The sequence below is a fragment of the Orycteropus afer genome, unplaced genomic scaffold (assembly GCF_000298275.1).
Source record: "Orycteropus afer afer isolate SDZICR_OR568_19922 unplaced genomic scaffold, OryAfe1.0 scaffold00116, whole genome shotgun sequence".
Classification (NCBI taxonomy): Eukaryota; Metazoa; Chordata; class Mammalia; order Tubulidentata; family Orycteropodidae; genus Orycteropus; species Orycteropus afer.
The window spans coordinates 102727-119326 of record NW_006921703.1 but is presented as its reverse complement, the minus strand read 5'-3'; positions in this window follow the sequence as shown (position 1 = coordinate 119326).

Sequence of the window (16600 nt, the reverse complement as noted above, 5' to 3'; positions counted from 1 at the left end):
ATGTGGTGATTGACATTAGTACAATGGTTGTGGTTGATGAGAAGTGGGCGGCTGAGAGAGGGCCGGAGGGCCATTTTTTTTTTCCCCTGGGCTGGAGAGGGAAGGTTTCTGGTAACATTTTATTTCCTGATCTGGGAACATCAGTGTTCTTACTTTTGAAAATCAGTCAAGCCATATGCTTTGACTTGTGTGCTTTTCAATATGAATGTTATGCTTCAGCCAAATGAACAACAAATTTAATTTAAAAATAAGTCAGAGTAAAACATATAAAAATAGTCAGGGATTTTTTTTTTTTTTTTAATGATGAATAATGAGTGGGTTGTTATGTGCTTTCAAGTCAATTCCGACTGAAATTAAACCAAACGGGGGAAAGATGACTTACTCATAAATAATCAGAGAGTCATTTGCGTGTCAAGGAGTTAAATCCCCACAATAGGTCTTAAACACAAGAAGAAATTCTGGTAAAGCAAAGATATATATATATATATTTAAAGAACCATAAATACATTATAATTATAATAATGTCATGGTTATTGTAATTATAGGAGCTCTGGTGGCATAGTGCCTAAAGCATTTGACTGCTAACCAGAAGGCTGGTGGTTCAAACCCACTAGCCACTCCTCAGAAGGAAGGCTGGGCAATCTACTTCTGTAGTGATATTGCCTCAGAAACCCAAGGAGGGGTCGCTATGAGTCGGATCTGACTGGACGGCAGTGAGTTTTTTGGTTTTATTGCACTCATACCCCCCAAAAAACACTGATAAATTTTACCTCACTCAAGACCATACTATCAAGACAGAATTATGTATTCTAAAAATACATGACAGTGACAGGCTTATATTTCAAATATATGGAGAGCTCCTACAAGTTGGAAAAAAATTAGCAACACCCTTTTAGAAAAATGGACAAAAGACCTGAGAAGCTAGTAATACAAAAAAACAAGCAAGTGGCCATATAAAGTGGTTCAGTAGCACAAGGAACCAAAAAACTGCTAATAAAAACAGTTATATATAGATGAGTTCATCAGATTGGCAAAGATTAAAAATCTTCTCAAAGCTCCATGTTGGCAAGTATATGAAGAAATGGGCACTATCTTATTCATACTCTGATGTTAAGATTATAAACTGCAGGGCAGAGTGACGATATGTATTAAGATTTAAAAGAAATATTCCCTTTAATCTGCAATTTAATTTCTAGGAATTTGCCTTTGAGTAAATAATCAGCCCAATATCCAAAAGATGTTCATTTCAGTATAGTTCATAATAGTGAAATATTTTATTTATTTATTTTTCAGTGTTCCCTCCCCTCTCACCAACAAAGACAGTTTCCTTCCACATATAAACATTTCCTTGACTCTTTATAGTAATGAACTAATACAATATTTGTCCTTCTGTGGTTGACTTATTAGTGAAATATCTTTTAAAAACCTCAATGTGTATCAAATTGGAGTTGGCTAAATAAATGATAGTGCTAACATACAATGGAATATCTGAGTAGTTATGAGAAATGGTTATATTTACTGTAGGAGAAAGATATGTTGGCTAGTGACAAAGGCAGTGACAAGGAAACACATGCAGTATCATCCCCTTGATGTAAATTGATGTATAGGTACATGTACATTCACACATTTACATAGATATCTGAAAAAAATGTTCTGTATTAACAGAGGTTATCTCAAGGTGGTAGAATTCAACTTTTTCTTTTATACTTTTCCTAATGCTTAAATTTTAATATATCATTTTTGTTGTTGTTGTTATGTGCCATCGAGTTGGACCCGACTCATAGCGACCCCTCCTTGGGTTTCCAAGGCAGTATCACTACAAAGTAGATTGCCCAACCTTCCTTCCGAAGAGTGGCTGGTGGGTTTGAACCACTAGCCTTCTGGTTAGCAGTCAAGTGCCTTAGGCAGTACGCCACCAGAGCTCCCAATATTTTAATATATCACTTTTATAAGGAAAAACAATATTATTCTCTTTTGAAAAATAAAAGGTCAGGGACAATAGTCCTGTCTGTTTTAGGTGCAGCCAACACTCTCACCCTCTTATGCTGCTCACCATCTTTCCTGCTTGTTGTACTACCAGTTGCCAGGAGTTGACTCCAAATCATAGCAACCCTGTATGTGTCAATGCCTAAGGCATTTGACTGCTAACCAGAAGGCTGGCCGTTCAAACCCACCAGCCACTCCTAGGAAGGAAGGTTGGGCAATCTACCTCTGTAGTGATACGGCCTCGGAAACCCAAGGAAGAGTCTCTATGAGTCAGGATCCACTTGACAGCAGTGAGTTATATGTGTCAAAGTAGAATTTTTCAATAGCTGGTTTTTCAGAAGTTGATCGCCGGTCTTTCTTCTGAGGTGTCTCTGGGAGAACTCAGAATGGCCAGACTTTCAGTTAGCAGCTGAGTGAATTTACCATTTGCATCACCCAGGTACCCCCTTGCTTTATTAATTCCCCATTAAAACAACAAACCAAGCAGAGAGCTAAGGGATAGGAGAGGTTCTTTGGGATTTAAAGTGACTGTTACATCTGAGTGGCATACGCAAATAGAACACACCTGCAAATGGAAACCCCCTCTCTGCACCAAGTATGTTGCAAAAAAGATGTTTCCTTGGACTGAAATGTTTGCCTTCCACCAGCAGCAGGAGACTGTACCTGCTCCTCCTCTGGCCCCTCCCAAGAGCACAGGAGTAGGAAATCAATGCCTAGGGGTCTCCAGGGGTACCAGGCCCCAACTTGCATTTCTGTGTTCAGAAGGATGGCTCTGTGCTTTGCATTTCTATTAGGCCTTTCCTAGAGATCTAAGACCTTGGAGCTATTAATCCTCATTCCAAATTCTTGGAGGCCCAAAAGGGATCAGGAAATGACTGGGCTTTAAACCAAAAAACCCAAACCCGTTGTGACAGACTTGATTCTGACTCATGGCGCCCCCATGTGGTAGAGAGTAAAACTGTTCCATTGAGTTTTCTTGGCTGCAATCTTTACAGAAACAGACTGCCAGGCCTTTTTTCTGTGGTGTTAGCAAACTGTCATTTTAGGGAAGATATAATATTCTATTAATGGCAGATAAAGTGTTCTACCAAAAAAAAAAAAAGTCTGAAATGTTCAGTCCTACCCACAGTCTCTCTTCCACATGTAAATCTCACAGAAATAGCCACACTTTTCATTTGAATCAGGTAGGAGATGATAAACTCAGTTGAAACAAGGAGTCAAGCAAGAGAAGAAAGGAAACCTTTAGGATCTGGGTCCCAAAAGGTACTTCTTCCAAGAATCACATTGTTCTGATCCAAGGAGGGTTGAGCATGCCATTAAATAAGAACTTGAATAACTGGAAATTTTGACTTTCTCTCAAGTGGTTTCTGCCAGGACAGACATTTCAGTGCAGCAGACAATCTTCACAAGGGGCAAAATGTGATAGAATTTCAAACTTCAATAGCTTCAGTTCTGAAAATTGGAGATGCTCAGATCGTTGGCCTGAAATCCCAAAAATGTATGCCAGGATCCATCTGCAAACAGCTCTCTTGAGCTTCAAACAGACTCCTTTACCTTAAGAGTGGCCATACCAGGAAGCCAGACATGGTCACGTGACTCATCCCCATGCCAGTTTCCCACTCTGCAGGGCACTGAGCTAATCTAGAAGTTTGACTATAAGCCAAGGAGAATGGTTATATAACTCTGAAAGTTTAAACTTGGGAAAATACACACACATATAAACAAGTGCTTGGTTAAAAGGAGAAAAACCATAGAACTGGATACCGTTTCCCTGGTTTATTGCCCTGTAAAGCAATAAAGATGTATTAATTATTACATTTGCCTGTCTTTCTGGCTGCTTAAATGGCCATGTCATCAAACTAATTAAAATGTAACTGCTGCCTCCCAGGGCCATCCAAATGTCATCTCGTGTGCAAATAACAGTGGGAATTCATATAAATGTTAGTTCATATAAATGCTCATCTTCACATTTCTTTCCTATGACCAGTATTGAGGGTGCATCTCCCAGCCAGAGGGAGTGAAGATGGCGCCTTCTCTGGAGCCTGCTTGTCTGTGAAGGTCAAAGGCACTGAGCTCTTGCTGGTCAGCAGGAAGTACCACCTTCCCCGAGCTCTGCAAGAGACAGAGCAGCTGCAGTGGCAGCAGAGTTCACTAATGTCCTGACACTTGGACAAACTGGCAAGGAAGGACCTGATTGACAAAGATTGGCCCCCAGAAACCAGCTTGGGGCTCTGCACTTCCGTTTTGCCTCAGTCTCCATGGAGCGCAGCAGGGGTAGGTAGGCCAAGAGGTTGGCTGGCAGCAAGTGGGTGCAGAGAGAAAGGGAAGGAAATGTGCTCTCCATGCTGAGAGGATGGGTGACTGAGCCTCAGGCTAATCCCTGTGAGAAATGTTCCTCTGAGCAGGACAAGGGCAAGAGTCCAGGAACTGGGGGCCCATGCTGTCCCATGAGAGAGCTAATTCCACCATCCCACCCTGCCCCTGCATGTTGGGAGAGGGTCGTGGATGGGTCAGGAGACAGCTAGGTACCAAGAGGAACACCACACCCCCCAAAGTGGGCACAACTCCCTTCAATGCAGCTAATGCCAGGCATCTACTGCCAGGGAGTTCAGTTAATAAGACTTCTGGAGATGGAAGCAGGTGGTTGAGTTCAGTGCTGATTAGTGCATTTTGCTTCAACAAAAAGAGGAAAACAAAAACAGTGTAGTGAGTGTCAAAAGCTAAGTGTAATCATTTAAAGACTGGCCTATTCTAATTTCAGGTTCAGTCTAATTCTTTTAATTAGATTTATTGATGGTGCTAAACCTGTTGCTGGTGGAGTTGACTCTAACTGAGTGTGTCAGAGCAGAACTGTGCTCCACAGGGTTTTCCATGGCTGACTTTTCTGAAGTAGATCATGAGGGCTTTCTTCAAGTCACTTCTGGGTGGACTCAAACCTTTAACCTTCTGTTTAGTAGCTTAGTGTGTTAGACTGTTTGCACCACTCAGGGATGGTGTTAATAGGTTATTAACAATTGTTGTTTCAATGTCCTCATTGACCAACTAGTCCATTTTTCCCCCTTTAATTTTACTGGCCCATAACAACCAAAATTTTGTGAGTCCTTGGTTTAGGAAAACTTTAAGAGGAGAAAAGAATCACCAGGAACACTTTTTTGGCCTATTACCTCTGGGGTTATTCTACCTGTATCTCATTTCACACTGTGAAGTCCTAATAGTCATTCAACAAATACTAAGTAAGCATCTACTATGTGTTGTCAAAAGGTAATGTTTACTCATAGGGGAAAAAATTTTGAACGTTCCAGAAATAAATTATAAAACAAATATATTAATGAGGTATCATATTTACCCCCAACATGGTTAATTTGTGATAAATTTAACCACAACTTAGTCATTAGCATCATACCAGTCAGCTACCATCAAACTTTCTCTTTGACCATGAAGGCTACTTTACCTGTTTTTTTCTTTTCCTTAGCATATAGTTCATTACTTACAGAATTTGGGATACTGAAACACAACATCATCATAAAGAAGTTATGAATCTAATCCTCCCCAAATTAGTTTGGGATGACCACAGCTCTTCTCCTTGTCTATCATTTAGTTGCTATCTAGATTTTCTATTCTCTTACTTTACCTGGTAGATCACAGTGGTAGAGACTTGCAAGACTGGATTTTAGGACTCATTTGTTACTTCAGCACAACCCAGCCTGTCCTGACTCATACAATGACTTGCTGGTAAAAATTTCTTTTCCTTCGAGGACTCAGTAAGGTTGACCTAACAGCGTAGTGCCTAAGGCACTTGACCGCTAACCAAAAGGCTGGCGGTTCAAACCCACCAGCCACTCCTCAGAAGGAAGGTTGGGCAATCTACCTCCGTAGTGATACTGCCTCGGAAACCCAAGGAAGGGTCACTATGAGTCGGGTTCGATTCAACTAGCACATAACAACAACACCTGAATGAAGTAGGTTGTTTTTGAAGTGTGATATGAAAGTTTCTTACTGCTAAGTATTTCTTTGTTGTCTCAGTGTCTACCTAAATTGATTATTATTATTATTATTTAAATTATGTATCACTCTCTCTCTTTTGTCTTCTTTTAAGATGTAGAACATATTAAGGTTTTAGTAAGGACCCCTGGTAGCACAATGGTTAAGTGCTCAGCTGCTAACCAGCAAAAGGTTGGTTGTTTGAACCCACTCAGTGGCTCTGTGGAAGAAAGACCTGGAGCCATGTTCCTGTAAAGATTACAGCCTAGAAAACCCTATGTGGACAGTTCTACTTTGTCACATTGGGTCACTATGAGTCATAATGGACTCGATGACACCTAACAATAGCAACAACAATGTTCTCCATAGCATTTTTTTATACCTCTGCAGCCTGCATTTACTCTATCTGGTACTGACATGTTTGTGTCTTTCTCAGTGCTAAGTGTGGGCTATGTGGCAGAGTGATTGGGAGCCCAGGCTTTGATCTTAGTTATTTTGGGCTTGAGCCCTGGCTGTGCAACCTCAGGCCTCTCTAAGCTTCTCTTTCTTCAACTATGGTATGTGGATAACAGTAGGTCATTTTCTGCAGGGCTGTAGTGAAAAATAAGTGAGATGATTTGTGTAAATCATTTAGTATGGTGCCTGCCATATAGCAATAATTCAATGAGTGATTATTATTATGGAGGATAGGGTTTTGTCTGTTATTACTGTTCTTATTACTGTTTTCATTTCCTTTCTACTATCAACTAACTTTGTGCTGTGCGTGGAGTAGAGACAGTCACCAAATGCTGACTAGGTGGTGGTTTCTTAAATAGTTCTGCGAAGTCCTCTGTTGGCCTCTCCCATCCATCCATCCATGCATCCTTTGCCAGAACAAAGCACCACTCACCTTCCCCTTGCTCCGCTGCTATGCCTTTAACATCTCTCTAATGTCTTCCCATCCACATCAGGGAGTGGAGGGTGGGAATGAGGTGGGGTCAAATGTGAGCAGTTAGGCCTCACACACTTGCACTGTGCACATAACATAATGTGAAGGGCTCTGCACACCTCCTGGGAAAGTGTCTTCTTGTGTAGTCACTTTTCACACACCCACTAAATCTGCCACATGCACACCTGTCATCCTGGCTACCAATTCCTCTACAGGAATAACTTGCTTTTTTTGCAATCATTGGTCTTTCTTTGGGTGGTGTACTAACTTTTTATAGTCTTTCCCAAATGGAATCCTACTTTAAATGCAAGAAGGGAGTTTACTAATTAAAGAGAGCCCCTGGCCTATCCTGTTGTCAACAGGATAATATAATCACTCACTACTGTATTTTTGGTAAATCCCGATTTTTCTATGTAGTACTGAGTTTGCTTCACGTAAAAGTACACATAGTGATGGTTCTGCAGCTTAAAGACTTGGGTGTGACCATTAGTATGCCACGAAGCGATGACAGGCGTAACCAGGCCATTAATTTCTGACTTCTGTTAGGGCCTGTCTTGTAAGATCTTTTGGTACCTGGGATCAGTTTCTTCCCTCCCTGAAGGGTAGCCACAGTGGACTCATGAAACCTGGGATTAAAATGTGGCATCTCAATCGGTCCCCTTCCCCGAGTTTGTGGACACCCAGGAAGGAGTGAGGTTCTGGATCTGGAGGCCTGCCCTTTATCCCATGCTGTCTGTGCCTCATCCTATATGAGAGGAAACTGACTTTGGAAGCTGAGGAGCCAGAACCCAGAAAAATCCTTATTTTATGACCCTGGAGTTTGGGTAGAGGAAGAACAGACAGGAAGGGAAGTTCTCTGACTCCATTTTACAGTTTCCAAATTCAGCAAATAAAAAAATACAGGATAGCAAGCTAAATTTGACTTACGGATAGTAAAAAACAACTTTTAACATAAATATGTCCAAATCAACATTTGGGACATACTTACACTAAAAAGTAAGTCACTGTTTATTTGAAATTCACATTTAACTGAGCATCTTATGTTTTATCCAGCAACCTTAACCCATTTATTACCTTGGCTTATTTCATTTATATGTTCATTTGTCTTACTGGTTTCTTGTCTTGGTGAAGAGAAAGAATCCTCAGGAGGAGGAGGTCATCTTGCTCCCTGCCAAAAAGGCAGTGAGGCCACATCTTCTAACTTCCTCTAATCCCAGAAGAGGAAGACAGAATCACTATCAGTAGCCCAAGGCTTATTCCTGCCAGGCCAGACATGCTGCCTCCCTCTAGCCCTTTCACCAACTCTCACACCAACTGTTCTTCCAGCAGCACCCACCACCTCTCTACTTGGTTCGACAATTTGCTGCAGTGGCCACACAGAATTCACAGATTATGGGGTTTATTAGGGAAGCAACAGGCTACAATTCAAGTTCAGGAACACACTCAGTCTCTCTCAGCCCATCGTCTCTCAGCTGACAGTCTCCCTCAGTCTCTCTCCCAGCAGCATGTATCTCTCATGTCTCTCTCTCAGAAAGTACATGTCTCTCAGGAGCACATTTCTCTCAGCAGCATGACTTTCTCAGACAACAGTCAAAGAGACTTCTTCTGCTTCTAGAAGGACTCCTTTTGACCCTGGCAGAGTGACCACTAACCAATCCCAACATCAGAATTCCACACATCTGAGAGAGAGTGAACTTCCCAGAAGATTGCTTCATGCTGGTTCAACAGAAATACCCCAGGTGGATACCTTTAGCAATCAGGAGCTACTCAGTTGCTCATGGCAAATTCCACCACAGAGTTTACAAAGACTTATGGCTAGAAAAGCCACGCTGTGTAATTTACTACACCACATTCCCCAACCCCCTAGGCAAGAGGTTAGCAGCCTGGGGCACATACACTAAAAACCCATGAGGTGTTCTTGGGCAGTCAGGGGTCTGAACAAAATCATAAAGTGTACCCTAGCATTTTCCTTCTCTCTGTAGTGTCCACTTGTCACCCTGCCAATGCCCTTCTAGGTCATCAACTCACCCTAGCTGAGCACAAAGTTATACCTGTAAGCTGTTAGCTGCCATACAAGCTTTAAATGTGAATTCCTCTCAGTCATACTTATTTACACCCCCTCCCCCAATAGATTAAATGATTAAAAAGAAGGGTGGTGACCACATAGAGTAGCAATTTTGAGGCTGTGGAATCCAATATACTTGTGACTGCTCATCTCTGCCAAGACTCCACCTCATTCTCCTGAGGGGAAGTAGTTATTTGCAAGACATGCAAAGAACTCCCTTTTTAGTGGTAAATTAAACTCTCCCTTGATGTTCTATTTTATAGCACCTAGATTTCCAGAGTGGAGATGATATAGAAAGAAATCCCAAAAGGAGAAGTCTTTAGAGAATGAGTAGCCCCAGTCTAACTTGAGTCCAAATCACTCACGACCCAGGTGTGTGGAGACAGAGACAAGGGGAACTCTCTCCTCATTGCCATGCCAGAAATCCTGGTTAGCCTTGGAAATACCTGTCCAGCTGCGGCATTCTAAAGTGCTCAGATATTAGATAATACATTAACAATATGTTGTTGTTGGTAGTCACCATCAAATCAGTTCTGAGGCATGGTGACCTCGGCACAATAGAAAGAAATGTTGCCTGGTCCTATGTCATCTTCATGACCGCTGGTATGCTTGAGTTCATTGTTGCAGTCACTGTGTATATCGAGTGCCTTCCAATCTATGGGGCTCAGCTCATCTTCCAGCACTATGTTGGGCAGTGTTCTGTTGTGATACATAGGGTTTTCATTGGCTGATTTTCAGAAATAGATTGCCATATCTTTCTCCCTAATCTGTCTTAGTCTGGAAATTCCACTCAAACCTGTCTACCATGGGTGACTCTGCTGGTATATGAAATACCAATGGCATAGCTTCCAGCATCATAGCAACATGCAAGCCACCGCAGTACAAAAATTGACAGACGAGTGATGAAATAATGCATTAAGAATCATTAAAATACACACTGCCACACACACAATTAGTTCCTATCTTTAAAACCTAATCAAACCCACTACCATTAGATCAATTCTGACTTATTACAATCCTATAGGACAGAGTACAACTGTCCTATAGGGTTTCCAAAGGAGCTCTGGTGGCATAGTGCCTAGGTGTTTGACTGCTAACCAGAAGGTTGGTGGTTCAAACCCACCAGCCACTCCTCGGAAGGAAGGCTGGGCACTCCACTTCTGTAGTGATACTGCCTCAGAAACCCAAGGAGGGGTCGCTATGAGTCAAAATCAACTTGACGGCAGTGAATGGTAGTAGTGGATAGGGTTTCCAAGGCTGTAAAACTTTACAGCAGCAGACTGCCTAATCTTTTTCTCATGGAGTGGCTGGTGGGGTGGAACAACCAACCTTCTGGTTAGCAGCTGAATGCTTTAACAACTACACCACCAGAGCTCCTTTACTCACTGCAATTGAGTCAATTCTGACTCATAACAACCCCCAATGGGTTTATGAGGCTGTAAATCTTTATGGAAGTAGATTGTCCCAACTTCCTTCTGCAGAGCTGTTGGTGGGTTTGAACCACAGACCTGGTTAACAGCCAAATGTCTTATCCACTACACCACTAGAGCTCCTTTAGGGACATTTATTCCAAATGATTGAAGTAGTTTCAAAATAAACCATGCACAATTGTTTTCTAGAATGTTAAATTGGTTCAAAATATATTGAGCAGTATTGCACACTGGGCCCTGTGATAGAACCTGGGAGTACAAGCACAACTAAGATGTGTATCCTTATGGAGAAGCTAATGGTCAAATGGAAAAGAGTGACAACAGAACCACACTCACAACACAGAGTGGTTTTGTGCTGTGGTAACAGCATGCACAGGGTGCTATAGGAAACCAGAGGAAGGCTAGAACCCAATTAGGGATTAAGGAAAGCCAAAGAAGGCTTCCTGGAGGAGGCAATTCCTAGCAATATCTGAGACAACAGGAGGCAATTTGGCATAGGAATTCCTTCTTCAGCAGAAAGCATTCTACAATAGGAACCCAACCCAAATAAGTCCTAATAATGGGTGGTAAGGACTTGTTTAGCCACTCTTTCTGGTTCAGTTCTATCCACACTCCTATTCTGGACCCAGAGGTGGTTTTTTTTTTTTTTTTTTGAGTCTCCCTTGAATGAGTACTAAAAGTCTCTGGGTGGAGTAAATGGTTAAGCACTCAACCACTAACCAAAAGGTTGGTGGTTTGAACCCATCCAGAAGCTCCTCAGAATAGCCTCCAAAAGGTCACCATCATGAAAATGCTATGGAGCACAGTTCTACTCTGTATTCATCAGGCCACTCTGAGTTGGGCTCAACTCAACAGCGACTGGTTTGGATTTTTTTTTTTCTTGGTTAAGTGAGTGCTACCAGCCATGTGCAGATAGGAAGGCCAAATCCCCTTTCTCATGCTATTTACCCACTTCTGCCAAGCAAATTAATTAATTTTGGGAGATTCCCAGAATAGTTCAAACATTTTCATCCAAACTTCAGTTAAAGAAAAGCTTCACAGAGGTTGTCTCCAGAACATTCAGATTTATTCTTTCTTGTTTTAACATTGAATAGGCTGCCTTTGAGGACAGCAGCACAGTTGTTTGCTGGTTTTCATTTTCTGAAGCTATAACTAAGGATTTTGACCACCAGCTGGGCTTTCAACACTACGTCTCCTCAAGGACCTGTTTATAAAGGTGTTATCTCAAAGAGACCTTATCCTAACCCTTCTCCTACAGCCATTTCCCCCAATGGTCATTTCAACATTCACTCTCTTTACTCAATTCAATTCACACATGGAGAACATTGCAACCCAATTAAAGTATCTGAAACTGGATAAATGGTAAGATTCTTCTGGCAGGTTTACATCATTAAACCTCACAAACAAACCCACCAAAGATCAACATCAGGGAAGAAACAGCAACTCAGGGGCCTCTCAGACTGAGGAAGAGCAGAGTGAGAGCATTTCCGACAGGTGGACTCTGAAGATCTTTTCTAGATGGGGGACCCTGCAGGCATTATACCACCCTAATAACACCAGATACATTGGGTTTGCCTGAAAGATATAACCGTTAGAAACACTAGTTAGAGAATGATCAATTACCTGTGTTTTATTGACTATGCAAGAGTATTAGATTGTGTGGATCAAAACAAATTGTGGATAACATTGCAAAGAATGGGAATTCCAGAACAGTTAACTGTGCTCCTGAGGAAACTGTACATAGACCAAAAGGCTGTCATTTGAACAGAACAAGGGGATACTAATACGTCAAAGATCAGCTGTCCATAGGTGGATGGGTCTATTTATGGATTCTCAATTTTGTTCCACTGGTCTATGTGTCTATTGTTGTACCAATACAAGCTGTTTTGACTACCATGGTTGTATAGTAGGTTTTGAGATTGGAGAGTTTTTCTTCTTCATAGTGCTTTGCTTATCAGAGCTTTCTTTCCTTCTATATAGAATTAGTGATCAGTTTTTCCATGTCCTTAAAGAATGCTGTTGGAATCTGGATCAGGGATTGAAAGCAACTCTTTGTTGTTGATGTTAGGTGCCATCAAGTTGGCTCCAACTCATACTGACCCTATGTACAACAGAACAAAACACTGTCCAGTCCTGCACCACCCTCACAATCTTTGCTATGCTTGAGCCCATCATTGTAGCCACGCTGTCAATCCATCTCCTTGGGGGTCTTGCCATTTTTTACTGACCCTCTACTTTACCAAGTATGATATCCTTCTCTAGAGACTGGTTCTTTCTGACAACATGACTGAAGTACTTGAGACAAAGTCAGACCATTCTTGCTTCTAAGGGGCATCAAGGCTACGTTTCTTCCAGGACAGATTTGTTTGTTCTTCTGGCAGTCCATTAACCAATAGAGAGATACAAGTCAAAACAGCAATGAGATAACATCTCACCCCAACAGTAATAGCAAAGTTCAATGAGACAGAAAATAATAAATGCTGGCAAAGGTGTGGAGAGATTGGAACACTCATACATTGCTCGTGGGACTGTAAAATGGAACAACCACTGTGGAAAATGATATGGCACTTCCTTAAAAAGTAGGAAATAAAAATACCATTTGATCCAGTAATCCTACTACTAGGTATGTTTCCTAAAAAAGGAACTGGGGCATGAATAGATAATGCATACCCATGTTCATCACAGCACTATTTACAACAGCAAAGAGATGGAAAAAAACCTAAGTGCCCATCAACAGATGAATGGACAACCAAACTCCAGTATATACATACAATGGAATACTGCAACATTAATGCATAATGAAGAGTCCATGAATCACCTCTTTATGTGGATGAACTTGGAGGACGTTATGCTGTGTTAAATAAGTCAATCGCAGAAGGACAAATATTGTATGAGTCTATTATTTAAAAAAAGTCAAGGAAAGGTTAACCTATGGAAGGAAAGTTTCTTTGCTGGTTACCAGGGATGGGGGAGGAGGAGAAGGAAAATTGGTAGCTAGTTAAGAGACATGTATTTATTTGTGTGAAGGGAAAGGCAATATAAAAAAAGCATGTGACCAGCACAGCATCACTAAGGAAAAGGAAGACATGGAGAAGTGCATAAGTGGTACAGAAAACAAAGATAAATACTATCATATACACAATACTCCACTATCAGTAATAACAAACATTAATCTATTGGTGGATACATAGATAGATAGGCAAGATGATCAGGTGTAGGTAGGCAAAAGAGAATATACCCATGATCATATATAGGTTTGGCAGATGATATTCCTACATACTTGTATTTCTATATGCTATAAAAACATCCATGTATATTATAGAGCTAACAGGGAACAAAATTAAGATAACTTCATAGCCACAACCAAGCATGTTGAAGGAGGGCACTGCTGGGCTGGTGGGCTCAAGACCATGGTCACATGGGATATGAAGAGAAATTGGCACAACACAGTACACAAAAACTTTGTCCTACATCCTACTTTGGTGAGTAGTGACTAGGGTTTCAAAAGTTTACAAGTGGCCATCTAAGAAGCAACTATTAATCTTTCCTTGTCTGGAGCAAAGAAAGGTGAAGAAAAACAAAGACACATAGAAACAATTTGTCCAAGGTACTAATGGACCATGAGACCTCAGCTTCCACGACCCTGAGGCCAGAAGAACTAGATGGTGGCCAGCTACCAATGCCAACCATTCGGAAAAGGATCATATTTGGAGATCCTGGATAGAGTGAGAGAAAAGTGTGGAACAGAATTCAAAAATGTAAAAAAGACCAGAATTACTGGTCAGACAAAGAGTAGTGAAACCCCCAAGACTATGGCCCTAGTCAGCCTTTGGGCATGGAACTGGACTCACTCCTAGTGCTTAACTCTCAGCCAAAACAATAGACAGGTCTATAAGGTGAACAATTATGCAAGGGTGATACACTCTTTAGAACAATTAACCATGGGATATCAGAAGGGCAGCATTTGCACAGGGACAAAGGCAGGAATGCATAGTTAAGGACACAGGGAAAGTACAGCCACAGGAAGAAAATGGGAAAAGAACTGTTACATTGTGGGGGTTGCAATCAGTGCTACAAACAAAACCTGTATGAATTGAATGGAAAACAAATCTGCTTTGTGAAATTTCATCCAAATCACAATGAAAAGTTAGGGGCCAAAAAAAAAAAGAGAGTTGCTTTTAATGGCTAGAGGATAGTGGTGATTGCTCTATAACATGGTGAATGTAATTAATGTTACTGAATTGTACACTTAAAAATGGTTAAATGGCAATTTTTTATTTTATATGTATTTTACTATATTGATTTAAAAAAAAAAAATTAAGGGCAACCAATGAAAGACTAGAAATAAAAATAAAAGCATTTCAACCAGTGGAAAAAGACAAAAGAATAAAGAAAATTCAATCAATCCAAAAGAAGACAAGAAAGAAAGAAAAAAAATATGATAAATTAAAAATACCACTGGGAAAGTATAAGTTTAAATATATCACTAATCATGACATCAGGAGCTCTAGTAGCATAGTGCCTAAGGCACTTGACTGCTCACCAGAAGGCTGGCGGTTCAAACCCACCAGCACTCCTCGGAAGGAAGGTTGGGCAATCCTACTTCCGTAGTGATACTGCCTCAGAAACCCAAGGAGGGGTCGCTATGAGTCAGGTTTGACTCGACGGCACATAACAACAACAATCATGACATCAGTGACCTTGAACCTGCAAGTTAAAACATAATGATCACTTCCAATAAGATGGCAGAATAGGCAGACAAGCTACAAAGACCTTCAACAAAGAAAAGAGAAACCAGTTGACAGAGATACAGAAGATAATCCTGGAGCCCTGAGCTTTCAAAAGAAGTATACAGAAGTGGATTAGGCACCAACTAGTGGAAAAACTTCTATGAAAACAGTGAGTATGGAGACAGTTGGAGCAGTGAACTGTCAGCTACTCTGATGGGACAAACAGCCTAATATTTCCAAGTGGTGTTGGGACCTGAGAATTGACCTAAAGATCAGCCTTGGTCACCAAGGGCTGCAGGGATGACTGCACTGGTGGCCTATGACTAGGAAGGGAAACAGCAAGGAGGGAGAGAACCTCAGCTGTGGACTTTCAGCTGTCAGGAGGGCACAGCCATTTTGATTGTTTACAAGTGGTGGCCATTTTGGATATTTAAAATGACTGAGGGTGCAGCCATTTTGAATGTTTACAAGAAGTAGCCATTTTGGATTTTAAAGTGACAGCATTCTCATTCGGATTCCAGGGACCTAAGGATAGGCTCTTTTTGCCAAGGATGGCAAGGACATACAGGAGGCAGACAATGGGAAAGGAGACAGGTGATGAGTGTGTAAGTGCCACCAACTAGCAAATAGAGGAGCATAGCACAATACTCTGTTTATGTAGATAACATACAAACAAAACAAAGAAAATGAAAATCATGGGCAAGTCACTCCAATTGGTGATTGTGTAATCACCAATTAAATATAAACACAAAAACATCACAATGCCTTGGAGACAACACAGCATCGCAGTGTACAGAAAGAAATGGGATAAAGCAGGAGAAACAAGGGACCAGGATAAAGTCTCAAAACACATCCTTGAGGAAGATACAGCATTGGAACTCTCTGATAAAGAATTATATTTAGGTATCTTCAATGAATTGAGAGACAGATCAAAGAAAATACTGACAAAATTGAGGAAAACACAGAGAAAACCCTAGAACAATTTCAAAAGACAGTACAAGAACAAAATGACAAAATAAATAAAAAATTAGAAATGATACAAAATCTACAGACAGAAACCCAGAAGATTAATACCAAATTTTCAGAAATAGATAAGACATTGAATGGACAAAGAAGCAGAATTGAATCAATGAAAGACAGAATTAATGAAATTGAAGGCAAATACCTCAATACTTCTTTTGAAAGTGATCAATCAGAAAAAAAGATCAAAACAAAATGAAGAAAGCCTAAGATTCATGTGGGATACCATCAAAAGGAATAATCTATGTGTAATCAGAATTCCAGAACAGGAAGAGACAAATAAAACTACAAAGAAAATTGTCAAAGATTTGTCGGAAGAGAATTTTCCTGGTATGATGAAAGATGAGAATATATCCATTCAAGAAGTCCAATGAACCCCAAACAGGATAGACTCCAAAAGAAAATCACCAAGACATATCATCATCAAACTCACCAAAACCAAAGACAAAGAAAGAATCCT